Source organism: Eublepharis macularius, chromosome 8 (genome assembly GCF_028583425.1).
Source record: "Eublepharis macularius isolate TG4126 chromosome 8, MPM_Emac_v1.0, whole genome shotgun sequence".
Classification (NCBI taxonomy): domain Eukaryota; kingdom Metazoa; phylum Chordata; class Lepidosauria; order Squamata; family Eublepharidae; genus Eublepharis; species Eublepharis macularius.
Window position 1 is genome coordinate 60,089,777 of NC_072797.1, and position 15,931 is coordinate 60,105,707.

Consider the following 15,931-nt stretch of genomic DNA (forward strand, 5'->3'; position numbering starts at 1 on the left):
ATAAGTCAGTTTCTTTGCATAATACACATTTTTAATAGCCCACTCTTTATGCATGTTTATTTGGGTAAGTATGTGTAGGATAATGAAAAAAAATTAAGCTGACTTTTAAAAGCTCTTACTACATTTGCCAATGCTATTTTTCCTATTGTTTTGCAGATGTGCCATCTTATTATCGATCATTAAAGAAACTTGTTTTACTGAGTCACTGTTTCTTTCATTCAGGAGGTGAACTGGTGATGACTACTGCTCAGCCCTAGCTGAAAGATCGCTTATTCTGTGTTTATCAAGAAATTAGTAAATATGCTTTGTTATGGCTTTTTCTTTCTACAGACTTCAGCTTTTCCTTTTAATTCTTGGTAAGGAATTTATTTATTTATTTATATCATTTATAGTCCGCCTTTCTCACTGAGACTCAAGGCGGATTACACAGTATGAGATTAGTACAATCAGTATCAAGGACATTTCCATAAACAATGCCAATAAGATACAAGTTTAAAAGACATAGTATTAGCAAGAATCCAATATAGAGTAGAAAAAATACTGAAACAGAACATAATCAATTCTAGGACTAACATTAGACAGCATGGAGCACAGGTGGTACATAGGAGTACATATTTAAAGCAACAGATAATATGTAAGGCAATATAGTGATGAAGTCTGTGGTCCCTAACTCATTAGCAAAGCATCTGAGACCCCATCCCTACAATACAGCCCTCCCATTTGAGTAAAATTAATATAGTAATTCATACAGATATCAATTATATCAAGAAATTGATATAGTATGTTCAGTTGTGTAATCTGACTTTTTGAAAGTGTAATATGTTTGCATAATTTGGGTGAAAAGATAAAAGGAGATCTTCTTATGAAACGCTGTCTAAATATCCAGCTTCCTTATTGACAGTGCTGCTCCTTCCTGACAGCATCAGTAACATCCTCTGAACAATATGAGGTTTCCAGCAGTCATTCTTCCTTACTGCTCATTCACACAGCATCCTGCTCCCAACTGACTAATCTGTCACTCTCCTTTTGGTTCAAGACTGACCTATTTTAGCTATTTGTGTCTCCTTTCTCTTCTTTCTTTTCCCTCAGTAGCTTCAAGCAATTGTCTGTTGTCTGATATCCTTATTTTAATATTGTAAGTCACATTGCCTATTTTCTTTGGAGTAGAGAATATTTATGAAATCACAGGGTACTTTAACATGTTTACATGGTGTCAGGAACAATTCTTTTCCTCTAAGATGATGGGAATCGGCCCTAAGACCAAAATTATATCCTTCTCTAGTACTTACATTCTTGGAACAATGTATCAACTGGGCTGGGAGAAGGAGCATAGAAGTGGGCTGTCAGAGGTGAGTTTTTCCTTGCCTTTCCTAAGCTGCCAGGGTAATAATTGACTGAGACTTGCTGTGTGTGTATGTGTGTGAGGGGGAGGGGGAGGGGGAGAGAGAGAACGGGTTGAGAGGAAGCTGGTGCTTTTGGCCTGAGAGTGAGTGGTGAGCTTAGTATGCAAGGGAAAGGTTTTCTCCTCATCTCTCCCTGTGTGTAGTGTGGCTAATTGAGAATGGCTTGTCTACTTGGAAGTGATTGCGACATCTTTGACCATTGTCAGGCAGGAGGAGTGGGCTATTGAAATGTAAAGGTCTATGGTTGAAAGCCAAAGGGCTCTTGACCTCTGGCTCTTAGCTTGGGGATCAAGCCTGGGGACCCTGTAAGGTTCCCCCCTCTACATTTTAATACAGACTTCGTTTGTTGTGTTGCCACTCTTACTCTTAGGAGATATTAGATCAAGTTTTGGGGGGCTAGGGTTCCTCACAGAAAATAGATTCCAAGAAGAAAAACTGTTTTGTACAGCAGTCATGAGCAGACTTCTTTTTTGGAAAAAAATAATGGCTATTAAAGAGCCATTTCCAGTTACCTGCCAGGGGTATGCTATGTTTGTCGTCCTTGAGGACAAGAAGGACTTCATTTGTCACAAGGACTTCATTTGTCACAAGTGCAAGCTGATAGTATTACAGGAAGAAAGAGTAAAGAGCATGGAGGAATGGACTGGTACCCTTCAAGAGATCAAAGAAGGAGAGGATTTCATCAACAGAAGTCTTCAGCCCCTGCAAAGGGATGGGAAGAGTGGTGGAAGTAACAATAAACAGAATATTTTCTTAATGAGCTTCTTCAGAGATTGACATCATGAGCCAGAAGGCGCAGAGCAAGACAGCACTCAATGCCAATGGAGTTGAGAAATTGATTCCAGGCCTTTGCTGATGAGACAGAATCAAGGGCAGATGTAGAACAAGTCAGAATCACTGGCAGATGTACAACAACGAATAGAAATAACAAGTAGGGGAGCCACGAATCTACAAGCAAATAACATTAGAAGGAAAAGGAAAGTTTTGGTGATTAGTGACCCTCTGCTGAGGGGTATGGAATGTTATGTGTCCAGGCCTGAACCCATCGCCTGAGAGGTGTGTTGCTTGCCAGAGGCAAAGATTAAGGATATCACAGACTGGATGGCCAATCTAGTCAAACCAACAGACTGTTACCCATTTGTGAGGCTCCATGTGGGAACAAATGGCATGACTGTGAACATGAAAGAGTTGATTGATAGAGTAAAGGTAGTGGGAACCTTAAGGAGAAGTGATCACATCCTTCTAGAATTCTTTTTGCTGTGGTGAGTTACCAAGGGAGTTTGTAACCAAAGGCATAGGTTAGATTTTAGTAGGGCAAACTTTAATAAACTTAGATATAGGAGTTATTCTGTGGACAATTATTCTGTGGACAAGAAAGCTGGAGGGGAAAGGAGTGAATGAAGGGTGGGCTTTCCTAAAAGAGAAGCTGTTGCAAGCTCAAGCAATTGCCATTCCAGCAGGACAGAAATGTGGTAGAGGATCTAAGATACCAATGTAGTTAAACAGAGCTCTATCTGAAGAAGTGAGCTGTGGCTCATGAAAGCTCATACCCTACCACAAATTTTGTTAGTCTTATAGATGCTACTGGACTCTTGCACTTTTCTACTGCTACAGAGAGTTCTGTGATGAGCTAAGAAGGAAAAAGGGGATGTCCAAGACATGGAGGGAAGGCGTGCATCCAAAAAGTATCTAGAGATAGCTAGGCACTGTAGGGCAGCTGTCAGAGAGGCCAAAGTTCAGAATGAGCTGAAACTGCCAGAGGGGCTCACCTCAACAAAAACACGATACCCCAATTTCTGGGTGAAAATGGAGAAACTCCTACAGAGGACAGAGAGAAGGCAGAAAGGCTCAATGCCTACTTTGCCTTGATTTTGTCCCTGAAGGAGAAAGCAGACCCATCTAAACGTGATAATAGGGAAAGCAAGGGTTCTGGGCTGCTTGTTGACATGGGCAGAGAAGTTGTGGAGAAGCATCTTGCTACTGCACTAGTGTACAAACCTGAGAGTGCTTAAAGAATTTTTAAAAGAGATTGCAGACCCTTTGTTGACCATCTTTCGGACCTCTTGGAGGACAGGTGATGCGCCAGAAGATTGGAGGAGGGCAAATGTCATCTCACTCTTCAAGAGAGAGAAAAAGGACAATCCTGGAAACTACAGGCTAGTCAGCCTGACCTCTGTCCCAGGGAAAATACTGGACCAGATATTAAAGGCATCGCTTTGCAAGTATCTGTCAGATAACACGGTGATATGAGGAAGTCAGCATAGATTTGTCCCCAGCAGGTTTTGCCAGACCAATCTCATCTGGTTCTACAATTGAATGACAGACTTACTGGATTGCAGGAATACTGTTGATGTAGTTTATCTGGATTTCAGAAAAGCTTTTGACAAGGTTCCTCATGATGTTCTGATGAGTAAACAGGGCGACTATGGACTGGACTCTGAAATGTTTAGATATATAGGGAACTGGCTGGATAACTGCGCTCAAAGAGTAGTTGTCAGTGGCATAATGTCTGATTTGGAGGGGGGTGTCCAATGGAGTGCCACAGGGCTCAGTTCTGGGCCCAGTGCCTTTCAATATTTTTATAAATGATCTGGACGAGGGTGTGAAGGGATTCCTCATTAAATTTGCAGATGACACCAAACTGTGAGGAGTACCAAACACCCTTGAAGACAGAGATAGAATTCAACGAGATCTGAACATGGGGGAAAGTGAGCAGATTTGAGTAAGATGCGATTTTACCTGGATAAGTGCCAGGTTCTCCACCTGGGTAACAAAAATGTAAAGCATACATACTGGATGAGGGATACACTTCTGAGTAGTAGTGCATGTGACTATGATCATGGGATATGGGTGGCTAGGAAGCTAAATATGAGTAGTCAGTGTGATGAAGCAACAAAAAATTTGAATGCAATCTTGGAGTGTATTAACAAAGGCATAACTTCCAAATCACACGATGTCATTGTCCCACTATATACTGCTGATCAGATTCCACCTGGAGTATTGTGTGCAGTTCTGGAGGCCTCGCTTCAAAAAGGATTCGGACAAATTGGAACAGGTCCAGAGGATAGTAACAAGGATGATCGGGGTCTGGAGACAGCCCTACAAGGAAAGACTGAGGGACCTGGGAATGTTCAGTTTGGAGAAGAGGAGGTTGAGAGGAGACATGATTACTCTCAAAAGAAAAAGGCTGTCACTTAGAGGAGGGAAGGGAGCTGTTCCTGTTGGAAACAGAGGATAGGACTTGAAACAATGGGTTTAGACTACAGCAAGGAAGATACTGGCTGGACATTAGGAAAAACTACTTCACATTAAGAGTAGTTCTGTAGTGGAATGGCTGCCTAGTGATGTGGTGGATTTCCCCTTATTGGCAGTCTTCAAGGAGTACCAGAATACAAACGGGCTACTCCGGTAACTACAAAGTAACAACAACAAACGTCTCTTTTTCGGAGTACTCAATCAAAAGTGTGTAGACATATAAAGACAATTTAAATAGTTTAACTCCAAACTATGAAAAATCTAAGGTATTGGTTCTTCCCAATTCCCGGAAACTGTATAACTGGATTGTCAATGGTAATAAACTTGAACAAGTCAAGCACGTTAAATACCTGGGTGTCTATTTCCAATCTAATGCTACTTGGACCTTCCACCGTAGGATGGCTATTAATACAGCCAAAGTTAATGCTGCAAAAAGAGAGAGAATCACGGAAGGATGAACTAGGCAAAAAAAAGCTCACAAAGCACTGTAAAAACTAACTACAAAAAATCAATCAAGTGAAACAGTTTCAAGAATATAATATATACAGTGAAATATAATTCAAGGTCCAAACATAGTTAAGATACAAAACAACTATACAAAACAAGGTGGCTGCCAGATAATGCTTCTAACAGGAAATTTACCATAAAGTGCAAATTGCAAAGGGTAATAAATAATAGTACACAAAATTTTAAAGTGACCGTGCCTAGAGCAACAAAGCATTTATAACCCAATCAATAGGAGATGTTCAACAGACATAATCTTCATTGCAAGGAAATTTCCCAAGTGAAGCTGAAGAAATCCATGAATCAATTCATCAAGGAGTAACTGCGACGGAGGCACCAGTATGTCCACCCATTTCTGTCTGTCTTCTTCCTGGCAGTTACCATGAGCAATATTTCCTATGCAAATTACAGAACATATCCTCTCCTCCAGTAAGAACATCTGGCAGCCACCTTGTCTTGTATAGTTGTTTTGTATAGTTGTTTTGTATCTTAACTATGTTTGGACCTTGAATTATATTTAACTGTATATTTTTTATTCTTGAGACTGTTTCACTTGATTGATTTTTTGTAGTTAGTTTTCACGGTGCTCCGTGAGCTTTTTTTTTTTTTTCAAAGTTAATGCTGCAGCAATATCTTGCTTTTATTTTTCTGATCGAGGTAACCAATATGTGCCTGCTGCTCTTAAAGCCTTCAGTGCTAAAATTGGAGCTCAGTTATTGTACGGGGCCCCACTCTGGATTGATGCTATTGACAATTCAGTTGAACGTGTTCAATCTAACTTTCTGCATAAGATCATGGGGGTTCCTATGTGTGTTCCATATGCTGCCTTATGCTTAACAGTGTGGTCAGAATCTGTTGGCCACCAAGGCATGGCTTCACACTATCAAATATTGGTTGAAACTCCATTTTAATTCTGACCCCCTCATTTATACATACCATTTATTATCTGTATTTGCCAACTCTAGTTGGCCAGCCTGTATTGAAGCTAAAATAAGTTCCTTGAACTTAGATTAGAGTTACAAACTCTCTATAGTTCTGCTAATAGAACTTGTTCTCCCCTAAACTTGGGGATTGTCCCTAATGTAAGTCTCCCAGCAGTATACCTTTACCAACTCCTAGCTCCCAATTTATGTAGAGCCTTTTCTCTGGCCAGATTTAATGTTCTTCAGCCATTTTATCTGGCAGATTTCATAGGATTCCTTATTATAGCAGGTGTTGTCCTTGTTTGATGGACTGTGTTGAAACTTTCCCATGTTCTTCTCCAGTGCTCTTTTTATCTGGCGCCATGATGGGATCTTCTACATCCTATATTAGCCCAACTTTCAGAGTTTTCTGATGATTTTAAGGTTCAGTTCCTGCTTGACAACCCAAATGAGGAAATAAGTGAAATAGTAGCTAAGTTTCTCTACAGTGTCATGGCTATACGCCCTGGCAAGTAATATTCTGTACTGGTTTTGCTGCACTGTTGCCCTGTTCCTATCTGTATTTTAATCTCATTTTGTATGGAGTCTCTGTATTTAAAATTTTATATTTTATATATGCCAATAAAGGCTTGCTTGACTAAATATAAAGTACTACAGTACTCAATTCCAAAAATGTCTACAATAAATATGAAACAGTATACCTCTCAATAATATCTGAACGTTCTAACATCCAACTGTTGGGAAAATACTGCTACAAAAGTTACAACATCGCCAATTCAGAAACGAAGAACAATAATTCATTCATTTAAAGTGCACATCCAGTATTCAAGTCACTTTCCACAATATAAGGATAATAATTCAATACAAAAATAGTTCATTAGTCTGTAGTGCACAATGAAAATCAATTCGTTTACGAAAGTCCAAAATTCATTGTTTAACGCTGATTAGCTGCCTCTGGATGTTTATGAAGCCGTGAAGCTTCCAAGTGCTACACCTACGGGTTTTGCCGGCATATGTTGTCCAATCTTGTTTCATATAATCACTTATTCATAGGCATTTCTTTAATCTGTTTTACTACGGGTTTTGCTGGCATATGTTGTCCAATCCCATTTCGTATAATCTCTTCTTCATAGACATTTCTTCAATTGGAAACGCACCACCATATTGGCATTCCCAGGACGGTCTAACACCATTTGGATGTTAGAATGTTCAGATATTATTGTGATGTATACTGTTTCATATTTATTGTAGACATTTTTGGAATTGAGCACTGTAGCACTTTATATATAAATTGTCTTTATATGTCTATACACTTTGGATTGAGTCTTCAAGGAGTGGCTGGACAAATATTTGTTGGGGATGCTTTAGGCTGTACCTGCATTGGAAAGGGGGTTTCACTATGAGTGAGGCTCCATGGCATTATTGACATGATCTTTTATTCTGCCAAACTAGATCTTAGGAATGTATTAAAATACTGACACCGATTCTACCTTTATGGAACTGTAAAAGGTGGTAAGAAGAAGCACTGTACTGTTGGACATTCAAGAGCGTGTTAGAAACAAAGTGTAGCATGTATATATTTGCAATGAGTTTTCAGACTACAAGGATAAATATATTTCAGGTATCCAAATATGTTTTCTGGCAAATACCAGTAAAAGCAACTATCTGTATATATGCTTGTGCCATCCATAATCAAATTGGATTTATGATCTATTTTGTATTTGTTACAACATTAGGTGTGTTGTAAAATTCTCATTTTACTTCCCTATAATATGTTCATATTGAAAATACAATATGGATTCTGAGAACAGCATGCTTTGAGTACGTTCTAAGATTACTATCCTGACATTGTGAAGGATATCCAAACAAAGGTTTAGCGCTTAGAGCTTTAATCTTATCCATACATGCTTAGGCTGAAACTATAAATTCTTCTGGACAGTTACCTCAGTTCAGCATATGGTTTGCATGCATAATAGAGGAAATATATGTGAAGAACATCTGGAATTATTACAGAATTCACACTTGCTGGCTTGGTTTTTGTGCATTCAGATATTAGCCAGTAATATTTTGCTCAAAGTGTCTATATCTCTTGGGACCTCACACTGTTAATTTGCCCCCTTGTTCTGTTGCTTTGTTGTTGTAGAAACAGCTGCTGGTATTAAAATACTTGGCCCAAAGTTACAGAATGGAATGGGTTAAAATCAATTCAGCAACCTCATTTATTTTGCGCCCGTGCAGCTTAAAGCCAGACGAATACTGTCCCAAAGGGAACCCATTTTAGAAAGCAAACAGGAACGCATTGTGGCTTAAATATGCTGCATCTTTAGGTGTAATAACTAGAACTCTGCTTGTGCCAGTGCAGCAGGTTCATTGGGTCAGGTTGCTAGGCTGACAAAGCTATAGGAGAACCACAAATGGGACTCTCAGATTTAGTATAGTGGTAGTTAGGAGAGCTATGGCAAGAATATAAACACTATAGCCTTTTTATGCCATTATTTCGTGTCATTATATTAAGCTGAAACTTTTATATATGCGGCAATATGTATATCATCACCATTGTAACGGCTTTGACTTTGTTTCTCGGAGCTGTTGCAACACTATTTGGATTTTCAACAGTGTGTTTAAGACAAAGTATTAAATATGAGTTCCAGAGAATGGATTCCCCATAAGCTGTGGAGAGCTGATTTCTGGAGGTTGCTGGAATACAGAAAGAAGCAGGTGGATTCTAGGAAGGGAAAAGTTTGTTTAATAAATGGTCTTTAAGCAATTATAAGCTTTTTTTACATTTTAAATTAACTATTTTTTGTCTTTGGGAGCTTAAAAAAGCACTTGTTGAGTTTTGCCGATATGTAAATTTATTTACATGTCATAAATACCATAAAAAGCCAGTCAGTTACATAGTAATCTGGAGTTTGTTGACAAGATTAACATCTTCATGAAGTGATTTCTGTGAATACATTCTATATATCATTTGTTGTCATACTTTTAATAGGCTTTTAGGCAGGCAGGTTTAAGAGTGGTGCATTTTAATAATACAAAATGACCTCACACACATACTTATTATTTTTTTTCATTTGTACAAAAATCAGTAATGACTCATCCAAATTCCTTTTGAAAAGGGAAGGGTAATGGGACATTCACCTCAATATCATGAAAATGCATTGGAGATATTTAGGAGAATATATAAATAGGGTGCCTGACAGATTAGAAGGCTGTGTGCAAAATAAGCTACCAAATTAAAAATAGAGGATGAGAGCAATTCAAAATGTCAACATTACAGTAACCCTAATTAATACTTATTTTGCAAGGTCTAACTGTAACACAAAGTAAACTAGAAGTAGAACACTGACACAATTAGACACATCTTGTTTACTGGATAGATGGCATAACTAAAGATGGTATCTTAATCTGGGGGAAGTAGGCAGACCTGTTATTGATGAAATGTTTTTCAAGTATGCAGCCTAGGAATACTACTTGATTCACTGTTTCTGGAACATCATTTATAATTGTTCTTAATACATGCTTAGATTTTTATGAATAAGGTCAAATACTGCGATGCATGCTATGTGCAGTTCTTGAAAAATATGTAGAAGTTTATTCTGGCGCAGAATGTGATGGCCCACTTACAGATGGAGGTGATTGTAGCCAATGAATATTGAAACCACAGCATTGACTACTAGTTAGCTTCTAGATTCAGTTACAGTTGTTAGCTGTATATGTGTATTACTCAATACTGTCACATATGTGAGCTCTGACCTCTTTTGCCACCGGCTTAGCTGCTGAATATAACAAAATATTTATTATTAACTGGAGGCAGGTCACTCATGAGCTTCCAAGCTTATGGGCTATAGTATGGGCTATTTAGGGCTATTTAGGTAGCAAGCTTACTAGCAGCAGCTGAATAAGATCCGGACTGAGTTTGTTTTCCCCTCTGCAGACAAGTATTTAGCTTGGGTTTGTCCAGAGGCATATGTCAAAGGGCAAGAGCCAAAATTTAAATCATTCCATAGAGGATTACTGTGGGAGATCAGTTGTCATTAGTCTGGAGCTTGTCTTGTTGGGTTCCATAGGGTTCAGTCTTATCCCAAGTTATTACATTTCTGTGTTGCAAGGCCCTCCCTCACCTTCTCTTTAATACCATGCAATGCCAGATCAGTGAGACACACATCTGCCCTTCTGGCTACGTTGTTGCAGGAGGAGAAAATTGACCTGGCTTACATAATCAGGACATGGTTGGAAGAAAATGATGTAGTGTGCCTGTTCCAGCTAACTTCACCTGATTATGCATTCTTCCACCAGTCCCACACAGCTGGCAGGGGTGGTAGTATTGCTTTTGTATTCTGTGAGACTTTCAACTTCTGGAGACTCCTGGTACAAACTATAGCAGGCTTTGCCTGTATGCTCCTTAGGTTGGGGACAAAGGATAGATTGGGTATTCTGCTAATCTACTGGTGATTTAGCTCCCCAGTAAGCATCCTTTCTGAGCTGGCTAAGGTACTCCTGAACATGGTGCTGGAGACACCTAGACAGATGGTTCTGAGTGACTTTAACATCCATGCTGAATGTTCCTCATCAGGGCTGGCCCAGGACTTCATAGCTTCCTTGGCCTCTCTCCGAGAGTGACAGGCTCCAGGTATGAAAAGAGCCTCATTTGGACTTAATCTTTTGCTCTCAGCTTTTAAGGGAGGATCTTCTTTTGAATTGGAGATTCAGCTTGAACTATGGACTGACCATTACCTGCTCATGTCAAGGATGAATATGATCTTCATGTCCCACAAAACGGGGGTCCAACTAAAATAGTCCACCCATGAAGGCTCATAGATCCTTCTGGATTTCAAAATGGGCTGGGGGGTTTTCAGATTCTGAACTCAGGCTCTATTGAGGCTGTGGAGGAAGCATGGAATCTAAAGCTCCTTGAAGTGATTGACAAGATTGCTCCTCCCCAACCCCCCCCCCCCCGTCCCTTGCAGCAGACATCAGCTCTGTGGTTCACTGCAGAGCTGGGTGATCTAATAAGTACTGGAAGAGTTATTGGACAGCTCTGGTACTTCAGACCCTTTTCAGTCTGATTTTAGGCCAGGTTCTGGAATGGAGATGGCCCAAGTGGCTAGTTGATGACCTCTGTCTAAATGTTGACAAAGGTTCATTGTTGTTCCTCCTAGATCTATCTGCAATCTTTGACACAGTAGACTATGTTATCTTAATGAGGTGTTTGGAGGCAGGAGTAGGTATCAGGATGTGCCTTTGATTGGTTTACAGTCTTCCTCATGAGATGGACTAAAAAGGATTGCTGTTGGAGACCAGCTATCCTGAGAGTGGGAATTATCTTGTGGGGCTCTACAAGGTGCAGTCTTATCCCTCCTGTTATTCATCCTCTATTTAAAGCCTTTAGGAGAACTCATTTGGAACTATGGAACTGGATGCCATCAATATGCAGTAGAGGTACTGAGTCGCTGCTTGACAGAGGTTGTCAGTTGGCTGAAAGCAAACAACTGAAACTGATCCCAGACGGAAGTGATGCTGGTTGGAAAAGCAGAGATCTTGAAGGGCATTGTACTTCTGACCTTTGATAGGATTCAGTTAACCTTGGCTGACTCAGTTAAGAGCCTAGGGGTTATACTAGACCCAGCACTTCTGCTGGAGAAGCAAGAAAATGCACCTGCAAAAAAGGCCTTAAGTCTTCTCACAACTCAGACTAGCCTGGAAGATGGCCCTCTACCTTGACATGGCTGATCTGGCCACCTAGATTCCTGGCACAGTAACATCAAGACTAGACTAATATTACCCACACTCTTCCCCTCGCGTCGTTATCTCCCAAACCGCAAGTATGCAAAACAAAAAGTTCCTTTTGCTCTTTTTAAGCTCTTTAAATCGTTAAATTCACAGTTCTCCACTCCCCACCACTTTTAATGTCCTTTGTTTTGGGAATTTGTCTCTTTAAAATGTTTCAGTCTTTGAGCAAAAATCAAGCCCGTTAGGGGAGATAGTGATCTTTACTTCTCTAACTCTTCTTGGGTTGTACTCACTGTCTCTTTTGTTCAATCCTGGTTAAAATTCATTTCTGAAGCTTGGGCACGGTGATCCTATGTCAATTTAATGACTCCAAAAGAGTGCCGCAGAGATATTAGCCACCCCTCTGTGAGGGGATCTCAAGGCAGATGGAGAATCCTTGATTCAGAACCCCCCATCTGCCGAGATCACACCCTCTTAGGGCCAACGAGCGTCCTTGCCCAACTTCTGCCTGAAATCGGGGGACTGCGGGTGATCTAACCACCCCACTAGCCCAAAAACAGCAACCCGGATGATCCAGCTCCCTGAATCACTTCAGACCACCATGATCCCAAACCGGAAGCTGATATCGTGAGAAGTGGATTGCCTGTAACATAAACGAGTGGTGGCTAGAAGGGCAGGAAGTCAGCGGGAACAGAGGAAGAGAAACAACGAGGGACAGAAGACCGAAGAGGAAGCGGAAGCTGGCCATCTTGAGTGTGGGAAGGGCAGATGACTTCATGTGAACTGTGTAACTGTGTAACAGAGAAAAGCGTCTGACATTGAAAAAACGGAGCGAAATACGCCATCTTGGAAAGGGGAAAAGTGGAAAGCAACCATAGAGAGCACCATTGAGAAAAAATGCCCGACATATTGACTACTGGAAAAAGATAAAGTTTTCCCTTCACATTTTTTTATATTACTGGACAAGACTGATTTAATTAAAGTAAGAAATATAAAAAAGGAAAGACGGAGTTGAGGAAGAGAGCCGATTCGTGGGGTCCTAAGGGAAGTCCAATGATGGGGAAAAAAGATGAAGATAGGCAGGCAGTGATTGAAAATTTGGATAAAAAAATAACAGAAGGTAATAAGGAAACAAATGAAACCATACAAAAGACGCAAGAAATGGTTCAAGAATTGCAAAAGCAAGTGAAGGACTCTCAGTTGAATTTAGTGAAAGAGATTAAAGAGGCAATAAAATCAGAGGTTGCAGAATTGGCAAAGAGTATTGATGAAATAAGAACTGAACTCCAAGCTACACAGCAGGTGGACATGAAAACGGAAGGTTTAAGAGCAGAGGCAGTGGGAGTGAGTGATAGGGTTGTTGTAATGGAATGCAAAGCTATGGAAAAACAACTTCGTTTTAGAGGCATTCCAGAAGTAATGGCTGGAACAACCTTGAAACAAGTTACTGAAATAATTGCAGAATTTCTAAATAAAGAGCAGGAAGAAGTGGCTGCCAATTTAGATATTGCCTATAGAATTAATTCCAAGTATGCAGAGCAAAAAAATGTACCAAGGGATGTTATTGTCCAGTTAACTACCAAAAGAATGAAAGAGGAAATCCTCAGAAAGCATTTTGAATCCCCATTGGTACTTGAAGGGAAACGTGTTCGAATAATGAAGGAGTTACCAAGATCAGTACTGCAAGATCGAAAAAAATATAGGGATCTGACTCAAAAGTTGAAAACCATGAATATAAGATATAGATGGGAAATACCAGAAGGGCTGAGTTTTGGGTTTCAATCTGTGAGGCAAGTTATCAAATCTAGACATGCAATGGAAGTGTTTCTGGTAGAGTATGAAAAGGACTTACCAAAATCAACCCGATTGTAATTATGGAATACAAATTAATATCATGGAATGTAAACGGACTTAATTCACCCTCAAAGAGAAAAGCAATATTTCATTGGCTGGCTAAACAGAGATGTAATGTGATTTGTTTACAAGAAACCCATATATGAGAACAAGATGTAAAATATTTACAAAATAAAAAGTTAGGGAAACAATTTGTGGTGACAACTAAGCAAAAGAAGAGAGGGATTGTACTCTATATTAAAGAAGAACTGCAACCGAAATTTATTTTTAATGACAAAGATGGAAGATATGTGGCAGTGGAATTTGACTGTAACTCTAAAAAAGCCCTGATTGTGGGAATATACGCACCAAATGGTGCGAAAGAGCAATTTTTCAATGAAATTAAAGACAGACTTGGACAGATGACATACGATCAAGTGATTGTGACAGGGGTTTTTAATGGGGTAGTAGATGTGCAAGTAGATAAAAAAATGAATTTGATAAAAAATAAAGGAGGGAAACTGCCAAAATCTTTTTTTGAACTTCAAGGACAAGAGGGTTTGGAAGATATATGGAGGAAATATAATCCGAATGCCAAACAATATGCCTTTTTTTCAGCAAGACATTCTTTTTCAAGAATTGATATGATTTGGGTATCTAAAGAGCTTGCTGTGTGTACAAAAGAAACGGACATTTTGCCAAAAGTTAGTTCAGACCACAATCCTGTGTTTTGGAGATTTGGAATGAGAGGTAAAAAAAAGAGATGGAGAATAAATGAGGATCTTTTGAGCAGTCATGCTAATGTGGAGGTTCTTAAGAAAGAGACTAAAAACTTTATACAATATAATGTGGATCAAGGAGTGGCAATTCATAAAGTATGGGATGCATACAAAGCTGTGATTCGAGGAGTGCTTATGGATTTAAATGCCAGAGATAAGAAAAATAAAGAGTTGAAGTTGAAAGAAATTCAAGAAAAAATCAAGGTAAAAGAACAGCAGTTAAAGAAAAGACCGGGCAAAAAGAAGTTGTAACAAGAAATTAAAATATTGCAGGAACAAATAAGAGCAATGGAGAATAAAGAAGTGGAATGGGAGTTAAAAAGGATGAAACGAAAAGCATTTGAAGGAGCCAACAAACCAGGGAAATATTTGGCTTGGCAATTGAAGAAGAAAAGGGAGAAGCAAACAATCAGTAAGATTGTGGAAGACGGGAAGGAGTTGTTTGATCAAAATTCAATTGAGAGGGCATTTTTTAAATATTATGCAAAGCTATATCAGAAGAAATCAATTGATAAAAGATCAGTAGAGGAGTATTTTCGAAAGTTGAGTTTACCAACGGTACCCGAGAAACTGATAGAGAAATTAAATGCTGAAATAACAACACTGGAAATTTTGGAAGCGATACAAGATACAAAAGTGGGAAAGGCACCAGGACCGGATGGACTTACAGCTAAATTTTATAAAGTAATGGCAGAGGACTTGAAGCAGCTGATGCAGAAAGTGATGAATGCAATTTTGGAAGGCCATGATTTGCCGGAGACATGGAATGAAGCTAATATTACATTAATACCCAAGGAAGCACAAGATTTGACTAATGTGAAAAATTATAGACCGATATCCTTAACAAATAATGATTATAAGATTTTTTGCAAAAATACTGGCTGAGAGGTTGAAGATCTGGCTGGTAGAGTTTGTAGAGGAGGAGCAGGCAGGTTTTTTACCAGATAGACAGATAAAAGAAAATCTGAGGACGGTATTGAATGTGATAGAATATTATGATAAAAACCCAGGAAAACAAGTCGTTTTTTTCTTTGTGGATGCTGAAAAAGCGTTTGACAATTTAAATTGGGATTTTATGTTTGCAGTGATGGAAAAAGTGCAGATGGGCAAGATGTTCATTCAAGCAGTAAAGATGATATATAAAAACCAATCTGCAGCTATAGTTGTTAACCGGGACATAACGAAAAAATTGGAGATAAAGGGAACGAGACAAGGATGCCCACTCTCTCCATTGTTATTTGTAATGGTATTGGAAATTTTACTTAGACAAATATGTGAAGATGATGAGATTAAAGGTATGAAGATTAAAGGGTATACATATAAGGTGAGGGCCTTTGCAGATGATGTGATGGTGATAGTGGAAGATCTGCTCCAGAATATGCCAAGAATGCTGGGGAAGATAAAAGAATTTGGAGAGTTGGCAGGATTCTTTATAAATAGAAAGAAATCTAAACTGCTTTGTAAGAATATGTCTAAACAACAACAGCAAGAGTTAATGAAG

The 15,931-nt window shown here is 39.2% G+C and overlaps 1 protein-coding gene across 1 annotated transcript in view; it reads left to right on the forward strand.

Moving 5' to 3' along the window:
- The first annotated feature begins 225 nt into the window (after window positions 1-225).
- Window positions 226-15,931, forward strand: part of PPIP5K2 (diphosphoinositol pentakisphosphate kinase 2) — a 203,929-nt gene continuing 188,223 nt past the window's right edge. Inside the window, exon 1 of the mRNA XM_054986269.1 lies at window positions 226-356. The gene's annotated coding sequence lies outside the window, so the exon portion shown is untranslated. The remainder of the gene's footprint in view (window positions 357-15,931) is intronic.